The 17,743-nt window shown below is 43.6% G+C and overlaps 1 protein-coding gene across 1 annotated transcript in view; it reads right to left on the bottom strand.

Annotated features, from left to right (window-relative positions):
- Positions 1 to 10,725, bottom strand: part of LOC138365808 (uncharacterized) — a 45,038-nt gene extending 34,313 nt beyond the window's left edge. The window contains exon 1 of the mRNA XM_069326292.1: positions 10,516 to 10,725. The gene's annotated coding sequence lies outside the window, so the exon portion shown is untranslated. The remainder of the gene's footprint in view (positions 1 to 10,515) is intronic.
- Positions 10,726 to 17,743: the final 7,018 nt, after the last annotated feature.

The raw sequence follows: 17,743 nt of genomic DNA, 5'->3' as shown, positions 1-17,743 counted from the left end.
CCTACATAGCTGTGCACACACACCTCTCAGTACCTACATAGCCGTGTACACACACCTCTCAGTACCTACATAGCTGTGTACACACACACCTCTCAGTACCTTCATAGCTGTGTACACACACCTCTCGGTACCTACATAGCTGTGTACACACACCTCTCGGTACCTACATAGCTGTGTACACACACACCTCTCAGTACCTTCATAGCTGTGTACACACCTCTCAGTACCTACATAGCTGTGTACACACACCTCTCGGTACCTACATAGCTGTGTACACACACCTCTCAGTACCTACATGGCTGTGTACACACACCTCTCAGTACCTACATGGCTGTGTACACACACCTCTCAGTACCTACATGGCTGTGTACACACACCTCTCAGTACCTACATGGCTGTGTACACACACCTCTCAGTACCTACATGGCTGTGTACACACACCTCTCAGTACCTACATGGCTGTGTACACACACCTCTCAGTACCTACATGGCTGTGTACACACACCTCTCAGTACCTACATGGCTGTGTACACACACCTCTCAGTACCTACATGGCTGTGTACACACACCTCTCAGTACCTACATGGCTGTGTACACACACCTCTCAGTACCTACATGGCTGTGTACACACACCTCTCAGTACCTACATGGCTGTGTACACACACCTCTCAGTACCTACATGGCTGTGTACACACACCTCTCAGTACCTACATGGCTGTGTACACACACCTCTCAGTACCTACATGGCTGTGTACACACACCTCTCAGTACCTACATGGCTGTGCGCACACACACACACACCTCTCAGTACTGAAATAACCGTGCGCACACACGTACACCTCAGTACCGACATAGCCGTGTACACACACCTCTCAGTACTGACATAGCCATACACACACACGTACACCTCAGTACCGACATAGCCGTGTACACACACACCCGTCCTAAGATGAAACTTAGGACGGGTGAGGACAGGTACACAGAGAATGACAAAAAGGTGCGTGAAGAACTCAACGGTTCCAGGAGGTCTTTACAATAGAACAAGGAGAGGTCACGGCGCTAGGAGAGGTGGCAACAAACCAGGCGACCTTGGAAAGGTTCGAAATTACAAGAGATGACGTCAAGAAGCACCTACTGGAGCTGGACGTGAGAAAAGCTGTTGGGTCGGACGGAATCTCACCATGGGTATTGTAAGAGTGTGCAGGAGCACTTTGTTTGCCACTCTCCATAGTGTATAGTAGGTCACTGGAAACGGGAGACCTACCAGAAATACGGAAGACGGCGAATGTAGTCCAATATACAAAAAGGGTGACAGACTAGAGGCACTGAACTACAGGCCAGTGTCCTAAACTTGTATACCATGCAAGGTGATGGAGAAGATTGAGAAAAAACTAGTAACACATCTGGAGAGAAGGGACTTCGTGACAACCCATCAACATGGGTTCAGGGAGGGTAAATCTTGCCTTACGGGCTTAATAGAATTCTACGATCAGGTGACAAAGATTAAGCAAGAAAGAGAAGGATGGGCGGACTGCATTTTTCTTGGACTGTTGGAAAGCCTTTGACATAGTACCCCATAAAAGGCTGATGCGTAAGCTAGAGAAACAGGCAGGAGTAACTGGTAGGGCGCTCCAGTGGATAAGGGAGTACCTAAGCAATAGGAAGCAGAGAGTTACAGTGAGGGGCGAGACCTCATTTTGGCGTGAAGTCACCAGTGGAGTCCCACAGGGCTCTGTATTCGGACCTATCTTGTTTCTGATATACGTAAATGATCTCCCAGAGGGTATAGATTCATTCCTCTCAATGTTTGCTGACGACGCCAAAATTATAAGGAGGATTAAGACAGAGGAGGACAGCTTGAGACTTCAAGAAGACCTGGACAAGCTGCAGGAATGGTCGAACAAATGGTTGTTAGAGTTTAACCCAAGCAAATGTAATGTAATGAAGATAGGGGTAGGAAGCAGGAGACCAGATACTAGATATCATTTGGGAGAAATACTTCAGGAGTCAGAGAGAAAAAGACCTGGGGGTTGATATCACGCCAGACCTGTCCCCTGATGCTCATATCAAGAGGATAACAGCAGCAGCATATGCCAGGTTGGCTAACATAAGAACGGCCTTTAGAAACTTGTGTAAGGAATCTTTCAGAACATTATATACCACATATGTCAGACCAATCCTGGAGTATGCAGCTCCAGCATGGAGTCCATATCTAGTCAAGCATAAGACTAAACTGGAAAAGGTTCAAAGGTTTGCCACCAGACTAGTACCCGAGCTGAGAGGTATGAGCTACGAGGAGAGACTACGGGAATTAAACCTCACTTCGTTGGAAGACAGAAGAGTTAGGGGCATGATCACCACATTCAAGATTCTCAAGGGAATCGACAGGGTAGATAAAGACAGGCTATTTAACACAAGGGGCACACGCACTAGGGGACACAGGTGGAAACTGAGTGTCCAAATGAGCCACAGAGATATTAGAAAGAACTTTTTCAGTGTCAGAGTGGTTGACAAATGGAATGCATTAGGAAGTGATGTGGTGGAGGCTGACTCCATACACAGTTTCAAGTGTAGATATGATAGAGCCCAATAGGCTCAGAAACCTGTACACCTGTTGATTGACGGTTGAGAGGCGGGACCAAAGAGCCAGAGCTCAACCTCCGCAAGCACAACTAGGCGAGTACACGCCTCTCAGTAACCTACATAACCGTGCACACATTGTCGAGTGTGCGTCGCGAACGAAGCCGACTGTACTACCGAGACCCTATTATGCTAAGTTCCTTAACATTTCCACAGGATAGGTGTGTAAGATGCATTATAAATACACTATAAATAAGCAGTCTCCGTGGTGTAGTGGTAAGACACTCGCCTGGCGTTCCCTGAGCGCTATGTCATAGGTTCGTATCCTGGCCGGGGAGGATTTACTGGGCGCAATTCCTTAACTGTAGCCTCTGTTTAACGCAACAGTAAAATGTGTACTTGGTTGTAACAACGATTCTTCGCGGCAGGGGATCGTATTCCAGGGACCATAGGATTAAGGACTTGCCCGAAACGCTACCCGTACTAGTGGCTGTACAAGAATGTAACAACTCTTGTATATATTTAAAAAAAAAAAAAAAAAAAAAAAAAAAAAAAATTAGTCTGGAGCAGACGCGGGTTCGACCCCCGTTCTGCTCTAAAAATGATCATATCACGTTATTGTAATTTAATTTTGTATAAAATAAAAAAAGCTAAGCAAACCCAGTGATTAATCAAGCCAACCTTTGACTAGTTTAGTCATGTTCATTTATTATGCACCCCTTACCCATTATGTGGGGTGTAGTGGAAATGGTTACATGGCCCATAAAGGGCTCATGCAGGGACTGAACCCCAATAACAATCTTGATGAACTAATTACAAAATTTAATGTATATTTTTACGTCAATAATAGGCTCAAAACCGACCACAATTTTTCAGTTTCTAAATTAAGCAACTGACATATGTGGAGAGAGAGTGTCACAATTGATGTTTATCCTGCATTCCTCCTCCCCGCCCCCCCCCCCCCCCCGCCCCGATGAGCAGTGATGGAATGTTTACAATCGCCCACAATTACTACTCATAAGGATAAGAAGGTAGTGATTCAACTGCATAAATCTCTGGTGCGCCCCCACATGGATTACTGTATCCAAGCATGGAGACGTCATCTTCAGAAGGACATAGCTGCTCTGGAGAAAGTGCAACACCGGCCAACAAAAATCATTCCAGAGCTAAGCCACACATCTATGGATCATCCAATAAAATCAGCAGACTTCTAGATGTTACTACAGCTCGGCTTAGACTCGGTTACAAGTATCTCTGGGAATTCTCATTATCTGCTGATGTAGACCTGACCAAATGTAAACTGTGTCAACAAAATTATTCGCACACCCTCCGTCACTATGTGATGGAGTGCGAAAAGATACGTGAATTTAGAGACAATTCTATAACCAATGTTCCAGCGATGTGTCAATATTTCATTCAAAATGATCTGCTACCAGAAATTTTAGCCAAATATCCCCAGTTTGCTAACTGTAGGTAGTAACTAAGTGATTGTAACCTATCCACCGCTGTCCACTGGATGGGGGGCGGTGTGCAGGACAAACATATCATTTATGACACTAGCTCTCCACATATGTCAGTTGCTTAATTTAAAAACTGTACTTATGGTTGGTTTCTGACCCATTGTTGACGTGATGATGTGCATCAAATTTTGTAACTAGCTCATCAAGATTGTAACTTTCTTAGCTAAATGAATTGTGGGGTTCAGTCCCTGAGCCCATTATGTGCCTCTGTAACCCTTTCCACTACCGCCCACAAGATGGGTATGGGGTGCATATTAAAGGAACTAAACTAACTAGAGCTAAGGCAACTCTCATACTAGGATCGGCTGAGGAGCTCAGGGCTAGCACTGCAAATCAGGCATGACAGGACGGATCTCATTGTCCAATGTGATACCACAACAAATGAGGCACAATTATCTCGAGGAAATTTTTAAAGAAGCCGGAAATGAGTTAGATCAAATGTACACTGATGGATCATCTAACCCTGTCAATGGCAGGGCTGGTGCAGCATACACTGTCATTAGGAATAATGCCTTTCAACGCGGAAATGAAGGGAAAGTAAGTATTGAGAACTATGCCTCTTCAATGCAAGCGAAGTTAACCGTCATTGTTGTGGTGTTAATATTCCTTGAACTATTGGTGCAGTGATCTGCACTGATTCAAAAGCAGCTCTACAAAGCCTTACTAATAATCGGGCAGAAAATACTGGGATATAGTCGCTGAAATCAAGAGAGCTGTGAGAGCACTAACCAATAAGGGAAGAGTCGTCAAATTTCTGTGGATTCTCATGTAGGAATCTGGAAATGAACAAGCAGATGTGCTGGCTGCTGAAGAAGACCATATTGTATACTTCATACCCAAGACTCCTACAAACTAGAGGTATCATCAGGCAATATCACTGCGACAAGGTTACTGAGGAAAGGAGGATAGAAGCACAAATCAGTAAATCTGTACGATGGTACAACATGGTTGCAGCTGGCAATCCCAATCATTATGGCCGAAGAGGAGGTGGCCGCGGGAGAGAACCAGTAATAGCAAGAATCTGTTTTGGATACAAATATCCATGAAGAATCGAAATGAAAACAACAGTTGAGGAGCAGAGTTGCAGAATCTGTGATGAAAGTAACGGACACCGCCTAGACCAATATGTACGAGACTGAACATCTGAGAAACATTAGAAATGTGTACAATAATAAACCCCACATTGTTCGAGTTAGGAAAATAATATTTGTCAAATATATATACTGTTCTAAAAAGATTTCCCAATTTTGCACCCAAAAGATAACGTAAGATTTTATGGGTTGACGAATGCTAATCTTCTTGTTTGAGAAGCTGTTCACTTGAGATAGGTAAGCAAGTCCCAGCTGTGTCAGGATACAAGTGACAGGACGAATAACCCAGGGTGTTTTCTTCCTATTGGGGAGTGTATATTTGCCCCTCGGGGTAAAATTAAATTGACAAATCGACAGGGGCTTGTTAAAAATAGATCGCGCCTTCCAAACCTGCTCACGTTTTTTGGAAACGGTAACCTGTTACACATACAAGGACTTCTGAGGGATGTAGTATACATGGATTTTGCTAATGCCTTTGCTAAGGTACCACATGAAAGACTGGCAAGGAAATTAAAGGCTCGTGTAATAAATGGTAGAATACTGGAATGGATAAAACAATGGTCAAAACAAAGGTCATACTAAATGGGTCCAAATCTGACTGGATAAATTTATTCACCTAGTTGTGATTGCGGGGGTTGAGCTCTGCTCTTTCGGCCCGCCTCTCAACTGTCAATCAATCAACTGTTACTAACTAACGATTTTTTCACACACACACACACACACACACACACACACACACACACACACACACACACACACACACACACACACACACACAGGGATGGCAATTCCTGCTTCACAGGGTTACTTGAATTCTACGACCAAGCAACAAAAATCAGGCAAGAAAGAGAAGGGTGGGCAGACTGCATATTTTTGGATTGCCAGAAAGTCTTTGATACAGTACCATACAAGAGGCTAGTGAAAAAGCTGGAGATGCAGGCTGGAGTGAGAGGGAAGGTACTCCATTGGATAAAGGAGTACCTAAGCAACAGGAGACCGAGTCAATGTGAGGGGTGAGGTCTCAAATTGGTGAGACGTCACAAGTGGAGTCCCGCAGGGGTCAGTCCTTGGACCTATACTGTTTCTGATATATGTAAATGATCTCCCAGAGGGTATTGACTCGTTTCTCTCAATGTTTGCTGATGATGCAAAAATTATGAGGAGGATTAAGACAGAGGAAGATAGTAGGAAACTACAAGATGACCTAGACAGACAGTGAATGGTCCAACAAATGGCTGCTAAAGTTCAACCCAAGTAAAGGCAACGTTATGAAACTAGGCGGTGGAAACAGGAGGCCAGACACATGATACAGAATAGGAGATGAAGTACTTAATGAAACGGACAGAGAGAAAGATCTAGGAGTTGATATCACACCAAACCTGTCTCCTGAAGCCCACATAAAAAGAATTACGTCTGCGGCATATGCGAGGCTGGCTAACATCAGAACAAGCGTTCAGGAACCTGTGTAAGAAATCGTTCAGAATCTTGTATACCACATATGTAAGACCAATCCTGGAGTATGCGGCCCCAGCATGGATCCCGTGCCTTGTCACGCACATGACGAAGCTGGAAACAGTTCAAAGATATACCACTAGACTAGTCCCAGAACTAAGAGGCATGAGTTACGAGGAAAAGCTGCAGGAAATACACCTTACGACACTGGAAGACAGGAGAGTAAGGGTAGACATGATCACAACCTACAAAATCCTCAGGGAAATCGACCGGGTAAACAAGGATAAACTATTCAACACTGGCGGGACGCGAACAAGGGGACACAGGTGGAAACTGAGTACCCACATGAGCCACAGAGACGTTAGAAAGAACTTTTTCAGTGTCAGAGTAGTTAACGGATGGAATGCATTAGGCAGTGATGTGGTGGAGGCTGACTCCATACACAGTTTATAATGTAGATATGATAGAGCCCAATAGGCTCAGGAATCTGTACACAAGTTGATTGACGGTTGAGAGGCGGGACCAAAGAGCCAAAACTCAACCCCCGCAAGCACAAATAGGTGAGTACACACGTCCTCTTGGACATTACGAGTGATCACGTCCTCTTGGACATTAAATACGCTATGCGATATAATCTAGTAGGAATGGGGACAGTGAAACAGTTGTTAAACGTGATTTCAAGAGAGGACGCTATGGGGAACTTAGAAATTTTTTTCATGGGTATAATTGGACAGACTTGTTGTCAGGCAAGGAAGTAAATGAGACATATGCCAAAGTTTGCAAAATATACGATGAAGGCACACAAACATTCATACCAAAACAGACATGAAGACCTAGGAAATAGGGTTGGTTCAACAGAAATTGCGAGAGGGCCAGAGATCAAAAGACACAAAAATAGAATCATTATAGAAAGAGGCCAAACCCCCAAACATACCAGCGATATAAAGATGCAAGAAACAACTACACGTCAGTAAGGAGAGAGGCAGAGAGGAACTTAACAAAAGTGGCGGCAGGAAAGACCCCCTCAATTATAGACCTGTATCATTGACAAGTGTAATAGTCAAAATATTGGAAAAAATAATAAAAACTAAATGGGTAGAACACCTGGAGAGAAATGATATAATATCAAACAGACAGTATGATTTTCAATCTGGAAGATCCTGTGTACCGAATTTACTCAGTTTTTATAATCGAGCCACAGAGATTTTACAGGAAAGAGATAGTTGGGTTGACTGCATCTATCTGGACCTAAAAAAGGCTTTCGTCAGAGTTCCACAAAAGAGGTTGTTCTGGAAACTGGAAACTATTGGAGGAGTGACAGGTAAACTTCTAACATGGATCAAACATTTTCTGACTGATAGAAAAATGAGGGAAGTAATCAGAGGCAATGTATCGGACTGGAGAAATGTCCCAAGTGGAGTACCACAGGGTTCAGTTCTTGCACTGGTGATGTTCAATGTCTTCATAAATGATCTACCAGTTAGCATACAGAATTATATGAACATGTTTGATGATGGTGCTAAGATAATAGGAAGGATAAGAAACTTAGATGGTCATGCCCTTCAAGAAGACCTGGAAAAATAAGTATATGGAGCACCACTTGGCAAATGGAATTTAATGTGAATGAATGCCATGTTATGGAATGTGGAATATGAGAACACAGACCCCACACAACCTATAAATTATGTGAGAAATCTTTAAAGAATTCCGATAAAGAAAGAGATCTAGGGGTGGTTCTAGATAGAAAACTATCACCTGAGGATCACATAAAGAACGTTGTGCGAGGAGCCTATGCCACGCTTTCTAACTTCAGAATTGCTTTCAAATACATGGATGGGGAAATACTAAAGAAATTATTCACGACTTTTGTTAGGCCAAAGCTAGAATATGCAGTGATTGTATGGTGCCCATATCTTAAGAAGCACATCAACAAACTGGAAAAGATGCAAAGACATGCTACTAAGTGGCTCCCAGAACTGAAGGGCAAGAGCTACGAGGTGAGGTTAGAGGCATTAAATATGTCAAAACTAGAAGACAGGAAAAAGAGGTGATATGATCACTACGTACAAAATAGTAACAGGAATTGACAAATTTAATAGGGAAGAATTCCTGAGACCTGGAACTTCAGGAACAAGAGGACATAGATTTAAACTATCTAAACATAGATGCCGAAGAAATATAAGAAAATTAACTTTCGCAAACAGAGTGGTAGACGGTTGGAACAAGTCAAGTGAGAAGGTGGTGGAGGCCAAAACCGTCCGCTTGTGCCGGGGATCGAACCCCGGTCTCTAGGTCCAACGAGTCTAGAGCGCTGTCAACTCAGCCACCAGCGCCTAAGTGATGATGGCTGTAAATGTAGTAAATGAGGTACCTTAAGGATCCATTTTGGGGGCCAACATTTTTTGTTATTTACATCTAACATAGATGCTATTATTACAAACCCCATCAAAATTAGACAAAAAAGTATGGTAAAGTGGGAAATAATGATATAGGAGCTCTACAAAGATCTACGTGATCTCCACAAATGGCCAGAAGACTGGAAAGTGCTTTTTAATGTTGACAAATGCAAGACCTTGCATGTGGAGCATAACAACTTACGCCACAACTACCAAATTAATAGCATTACATAACAGCAGAGTGAGGATGGAGTCAAAATCCACCACTCGCTGAAAGTTGCACAACAGGTAGGTACAGCAGTCAAAAAAGCTAACCAAACCCTTGGAATAATCAAGGGTACCTTAGACTTCAGGGAAAGGGTGGTGGCGATTCAATTTTATAAATCTCTGTGCGGGCCCACATGGATTACTTACTGTATCCAAGCAAGGAGACCCTATCTTCAGAAGGACATAGCTGCCCTGGAGAAGGTGCAACACCTGGCAACAAAAATCATTCCAGAGGCAAGTCATGTCTCGTATCAGGAACGGTTGAGGGCCACAGGACTAACGACACCGCAAACCAGGCATAAGACGGATCTCATTGAATAAAATACAGAATAATTTGGTGGATGTTGATTCGGAAATTTTCTTCAAAAGGTCAAATGTAACAGACAAGAAGCAACGATTTCAAGCTCGACTAGACGCATTGTAGAATTGAGAAAAGGAAATGCTTTTCACCCATTAAAAAAATGGAAACGCCTACCCGTCGAAGCTGTAAATGCAAAGACTTGAATTTCAAAATCAAACTGGAAAAGATTATCAGGGCAAATGGGGGGCCTCGTAGCCTGGTGGATTGGGGCCTCGTAGCCTGGTGGATAGCGCGCAGGACTCGTAATTCTGTGGCGCGGGTTCGATTCCCGCACGAGGCAGAAACAAATGGGCAAAGTTTCTTTCACCCTAAATGCCCCTGTTACCTAGCAGTAAATAGGTACCTGGGTGTTAGTCAGCTGTCACGGGCTGCTTCCTGGGGGTGGAGGCCTGGTCGAGGACCGGGCCGCGGGGACACTAAAAGCCCCGAAATCATCTCAAGATAACCTCAAGATAACCTTCGACAAGCCGCCGGCTTCCTGTCCTCGTCGAGGCCCTCGGGTAAATAAAGATAAACTAAAAAGTTCTACGGGATCCGCAAGTGAGCTAAAGGTGGGCTTTAGGAGCTGAAACCGTATGTAAGCACATACTGCAGAATAATTGTTGCTTAAAATAATCCTATCATTTTATGATTATATACATATTATTAGTTATTTTTATTATTACAATTATTATTTTTGTTTCTTTAGTACTTTGGTATATTCATTAGAACTCTACACCCCAGCGTGCATATGGTAGAGGGCTAGAGGCAGGAACACAACCCAATATTTGTCAAGGTAAGCAGAAAACCCGCACATGGTAAGTGTTGTTGAAGCTCGCACGGTCAAAACACACCAGAGATAAACTTACGGGAGACCAGCTGGGGGCATCATGGTGGCAACTGCACTACAGAAAGTGTACACGGAACTTGGGGTAGTGTCCGCGTGTTAAAGTTAAAGCAGAGTACACAGTAAACTGGACAATATATAGACACTGGCTCACGGCTGTTTCACACCCCCTCACTCACACCAGGCAACGGAGGGACTGACCGCGCCGCTCACTGAAGAGTGAGGTACAGGGTGAGGGAGAGAGAGGGGGGGGGGCAGGAGGGGCAGTTGCTATGGGGAGGGAACATGTATACGGGGAGGGAAATAATGTAGGAGAGGTTGTACATTTTCTGTATTTTTAAGAGTACAGCACGTTAAGGTGGGGAGAAGCCTAAGGGAGGTGTCCGACAATATGGATCGAGAGCTGATTAAGAAGTCTGGAGACACTGGTGGGGAAGGGGGCCATGTGGAGGGGGGCTCAGCAGTTACGGAGGAAGGTGTCGGAGTGAATAGAACGGGTTGAATCATTGGAAAAGTATTTGTAGTATGTGGCAACATAAGGTGACACACAGACTATAGCTATGTGACCTTACAGGGGTGACACACAGTTTAAGTGTCATCATAGGATGACATTCAGTCTAGCTATGTGGGATTATAGGGTAACATGCAGCCTAGCTATGTGGCCGTATTGGGTGATACGCAGCCTAGCTATGTGGAGATCATAGGGTAACACACATTCTAGCTATGTGGTATCATAATGTGACATGTAGCCTAGCTATATGGCATCTTAGGGTGACATGCAGTCTAGCTATTTGAGGTCACAGGGTGACATGCAGCTTATCTATGTGTGATCTTAATGGTGACTTGCAGCCTAGCTGTTGGGATCATAGGGTGACATCCGGTCTAGCTATTTGAGGTTTAGGGGTGATATGCAGCCTACCTATAGGGAGGTTAGGGTGACATGCAGTCTAGCTATTTAGGGTTGAGGGTGACATTCAGCCTAGCTATGTGGAGATCTAGGGTGACATGCAGTGATGCAGCCTATCTATAACTAATAATAATCGATCCATTTTCTCTAATAAATAATTTATTTGTTATTTGAGAACTAATGGGTGACAGAAATTCCACATTATAGATCTGAAACGTCATATACTGTACTTTTTTTAAATTAAAATACACAAATTGTGTTTGAGTGATTGTCTTAGGTAAACAGTGGCATTTGAATACGGACCCATCGGTAATCAACCAAGCTTGTAAAATGATATCGAATGATATATGAACCGCATCCATATATACAGCTCATACAGTTAACAATTCACATTGTATTATATTGATAACCGATAAGGCGCCAGCTAAAAAGAGTTTATTTTAATTTAGTTTATTATGAACCCAATACACCATGAGAACTTTTATAATGCATATTAAATAAGCGTAGGTACACGTATAGCGAACTACAGAGTACGGCTCAAAATCTAACTTTGAGGTTCATCTAATATGGGAGCCTGACGGCTGAGTGGACAGCGCTCGGTGTTCGTAGTCCTAAGGGTGTGGGTTCGATCCCCGGCAGAAGGTGGAAACAAATGGGCAAAGTTTCTTTCACCCTGATGCTCCTGTTACCTAGGAGTATATAGGTACCTGGGGGATAGATAGTTGCTAACTAGGGATGTGTGTGTGTGAAAATTAGGATTAAGGACTTGCCCGAAACGCAATGCGTGCTAGTGGCTGTACAAGAATGTAAGAACTCTTGTATAAATTATTAAAAAATAAATATCCTCATCTCAAACGATGGGTGGTCAATGGTTATACCTGTGATGGGAGTCAGCTATACTAGCCTTTGTGTAAAGTATGGGAATATATTCTAATATCAGTGAGTAATATAGTTACAATTTGCCCCAGGTATATATCATGCATTGTAAAATTTATAGCATTCACCAATATAGTATTAAAGAGTGTGTATCCTAGCTCTTTTTGTTCCATATAGTATACAAGTGGATTGATCACTGTTGGGAGAGATTACCTGCAGTCACTTGCCAGAAGTAACGGTATCCCAACCTAATTCCGCACTTATAATGTCATTCCGTCTGGATTATGTTTTATGGTGTAAATACAGATATAGTTCAGTTCTTTTTGACGAGAGGAAGCAATAGAAAAACAGAAGGGCCCTTACGCGGCATCAGGCTTGGATTCCCATGGGCATGAGTAATAATAGGCTTGCAGGTTCCAGAAGATGAGAGGAAATGTCAGCATTGCAGAAAATGCCTGACAGCCCACTGGAACATTATTCAAAATTAAAAAAATTCAGATGTTTATTCAGGTAAAGTACATACATACAAGGGGTGATACAAATATTAATGAATTTATAGATAGAGCTAGCTAGTACATACAATGCCTAAAGCCACTATTACGCAAAGCGTTTCGGGCAGGAAAAACACTAAAAGACTAAAACTTAATACTAATTGAGATTAAAGTATAAAATGTGTTGAGAAAATATAAAACTAAAAAAGGGGGAAACATGGCAGAAAAACAGCAAAAATACAAATAGGTCGACAAATAGCATTGTTTAAAAATAACAGACATGGGTTGACAATATAGGGGTAAGGTAGGTTACAGGGAGTTAATTAGGTAGTGCTTCGTTTTTATCTTAAACTGGTTGAGAGAGGTACTGTCTTTAACATGGTTGGGAAGGTCATTCCACATTCTGGGTCTCTTGATTTGTAGAGCATTTCTAGTTTGATTAAGTCGTACTCTTGGAATATCAAAAAGGTATTTGTTTCTGGTGTGATGCTCATGGGTTCTGTTACAACCTTCAATGAAGGTTTTGAGGTCAGGATTGGCATTACAGTTCAGCGCTTTATATATATATATATATATATATATATGCGAACAAGCCTGAATGGTCCCCAGGACAATATGCAACTGAAAACTCACACCCCAGAAGTGACTCGAACCCGAGTCACTCGGATAGATTACTATCCGAGTGCCGGCGGTGGGGTGGTTCAAATAGCCTCGGCTATCACCTCATTTTGTCCGGTCGTGATGGTCAAGTGGATTAAGGCGTCTTGTACATACCAGTTGCGTTGCTTCTGGGAGTATGGGTTCGAGTCACTTCTGGGGTGAGTTTTCAGTTATATATATATATATATATATATATATATATATATATATATATATATATATATATATATATATATATATATATATATATATATATATAATACACATGAGAGGATGTGCAGTGACTTAATATCTAGCATATTCAGAGATTTGAGTAGGGGTACCTTATCTAACACAGTGCACAGTTACAAACCAAATAAGATTTCAACTGTGATTTAAAAGAGCACAAGTTGTAAGACACATTGGGCATAATCTTACTGATGCAAACATAAGTCATAAATACTCATACTCCGCCTATATAAAACAGAAACAAGCAACACTTAGTGGGTCAGCCAAAGATTTAGGGCCCGCACAAGAATATCCCTGCAAAAAAAAAGTCAGTTTTAAGCATATATAAAATTATACGTCAGTACTTTCTATCGTATGAATGTGGGTGATTGCTTTCCTGTGAGCCCAAGCTATAGTTTCTTGTAGTGCAGGAGTGAAGCTTTGACAATATAAATTGGAATACCTGTAGGCTAGTTCAATCTATTGTTTGTACACAAACAGCTGCCATCATGTTGGATTGACGTCACTGGCGGGTGACAGTAGTCATTGACCAGTGTAGGTACAGTCACTGGCGGGTGACAGTAGCCACTGACCAGTGTAGATACAGTCACTGACGGGTGACAGTAGCCACTGACCAGTGTAGGTACAGTCACTGGCGGGTGACAGTAGCCACTGACCAGTGTAGGTACAGTCACTGGCGGGTGACAGTAGCCACTGACCAGTGTAGGTACAGTCACTGGCGGGTGACAGTAGCCACTGACCAGTGTAGGTACAGTCACTGGCGGGTGACAGTAGCCACTGACCAGTGTAGGTACAGTCACTGGCGGGTGACAGTAGCCACTGACCAGTGTAGGTACAGTCACTGACGGGTGACAGTAGCCACTGACCAGTGTAGGTACAGTCACTGGCGGGTGACAATAGCCACTGACCAGTGTAGGTACAGTCACTGGCGGGTGACAGTAGCCACTGACCAGTGTAGGTACAGTCACTGGCGGGTGACAGTAGCCACTGACCAGTGTAGGTACAGTCACTGGCGGGTGACAGTAGCCACTGACCAGTGTAGGTACAGTCACTGGCGGGTGACAGTAGCCACTGACCAGTGTAGGTACAGTCACTGACGGGTGACAGTAGTCACTGACCAGTGTAGGTACAGTCACTGGCGGGTGACAGTAGTCACTGACCAGTGTAGGTACAGTCACTGGCGGGTGACAGTAGCCACTGACCAGTGTAGGTACAGTCACTGGCGGGTGACAGTAGCCACTGACCAGTGTAGGTACAGTCACTGGCGGGTGACAGTAACCACTGACCAGTGTAGGTACAGTCACTGGCGGGTGACAGTAGCCACTGACCAGTGTAGGTACAGTCACTGACGGGTGACAGTAGCCACTGACCAGTGTAGGTACAGTCACTGACGGGTGACAGTAGCCACTGACCAGTGTAGGTACAGTCACTGGCGGGTGACAGTAGTCACTGACCAGTGTAGGTACAGTCACTGGCGGGTGACAGTAGCCACTGACCAGTGTAGGTACAGTCACTGACGGGTGACAGTAGTCACTGACCAGTGTAGGTACAGTCACTGACGGGTGACAGTAGCCACTGACCAGTGTAGGTACAGTCACTGACGGGTGACAGTAGCCACTGACCAGTGTAGGTACAGTCACTGGCGGGTGACAGTAGCCACTGACCAGTGTAGGTACAGTCACTGACGGGTGACAGTAGCCACTGACCAGTGTAGGTACAGTCACTGGCGGGTGACAGTAGCCACTGACCAGTGTAGGTACAGTCACTGACGGGAGTACATTGATTAACATGAGAGTAGCCAAGGAACAGTATGTTTACATGTTGCTATAGTAATAGTCGACCTCCAACTCTCAAGTACAATATACACACTACATACACTATACAGTGCATACACTACACGACACACTAAACTACATTCACTATACTAGATGTACTACACTACATACACTGCACTCCACTACATACACTGCACTCCACTACATACACTGCACTCCACTACATACACTGCACTACACTACATACACTGCACTATACTACACTACACTACACTACACTACATACACTGCACTACACTACATACACTACACTCCACTACATACACTGCACTCCACTACATACACTGCACTACACTACATACACTGCACTACACTACATACACTACACTACACTACATACACTGCACTACACTACATACACTCCACTACACTACATACACTGCACTACACTACATACACTCCACTCCACTACATACACTGCACTACACTACATACACTGCACTACACTACATACACTACACTACACTACATACACTGCACTACACTACATACACTCCACTCCACTACATACACTGCACTACACTACATACACTCCACTCCACTACATACACTGCACTACACTACATACACTGCACTACACTACATACACTACACTCCACTACATACACTGCACTACACTACATACACTCCACTACACTACATACACTACACTCCACTACATACACTGCACTCCACTACATACACTGCACTCCACTACATACACTGCACTACACTACATACACTCCACTCCACTACATACACTGCACTACACTACATACACTGCACTACACTACATACACTGCACTACACTACATACACTCCACTCCACTACATACACTGCACTACACTACATACACTCCACTCCACTACATACACTGCACTACACTACATACACTGCACTACACTACATACACTACACTCCACTACATACACTGCACTACACTACATACACTCCACTACACTACATACACTACACTCCACTACATACACTGCACTCCACTACATACACTGCACTCCACTACATACACTGCACTACACTACATACACTCCACTCCACTACATACACTGCACTACACTACATACACTGCACTACACTACATACACTGCACTACACTACATACACTCCACTCCACTACATACACTGCACTCCACTACATACACTGCACTACACTACATACACTCCACTCCACTACATACACTACACTACACTACATACACTGCACTACACTACATACACTGCACTCCACTACATACACTACACTCCACTACATACACTGCACTCCACTACATACACTGCACTCCACTACATACACTCCACTCCACTACATACACTGCACTCCACTACATACACTGCACTCCACTACATACACTGCACTACACTACATACACTGCACTATACTACACTACACTACACTACATACACTGCACTACACTACATACACTACACTCCACTACATACACTGCACTCCACTACATACACTGCACTACACTACATACACTGCACTACACTACATACACTACACTACACTACATACACTGCACTACACTACATACACTCCACTACACTACATACACTGCACTACACTACATACACTCCACTCCACTACATACACTGCACTACACTACATACACTGCACTACACTACATACACTACACTACACTACATACACTGCACTACACTACATACACTCCACTCCACTACTGCACTACACTACATACACTCCACTCCACTACATACACTGCACTACACTACATACACTCCACTCCACTACATACACTGCACTACACTACATACACTGCACTACACTACATACACTACACTCCACTACATACACTGCACTACACTACATACACTCCACTACACTACATACACTACACTCCACTACATACACTGCACTCCACTACATACACTGCACTCCACTACATACACTGCACTACACTACATACACTACATACACTGCACTACACTACATACACTGCACTACACTACATACACTGCACTACACTACATACACTCCACTCCACTACATACACTGCACTCCACTACATACACTGCACTACACTACATACACTCCACTCCACTACATACACTACACTACACTACATACACTGCACTACACTACATACACTGCACTACACTACATACACTCCACTTCACTACATACACTGCACTACACTACATACACTGCACTACACTACATACACTGCACTACACTACATACACTGGATTCCACTACATACACTGCACTCCACTACATACACTGCACTACACTA

This window comes from Procambarus clarkii, chromosome 18 (assembly GCF_040958095.1).
Source record: "Procambarus clarkii isolate CNS0578487 chromosome 18, FALCON_Pclarkii_2.0, whole genome shotgun sequence".
Taxonomy (NCBI): Eukaryota; Metazoa; Arthropoda; class Malacostraca; order Decapoda; family Cambaridae; genus Procambarus; species Procambarus clarkii.
Note: the sequence above shows the minus strand (reverse complement) of the source record. Positions and strands in the feature narration are given on the sequence as shown.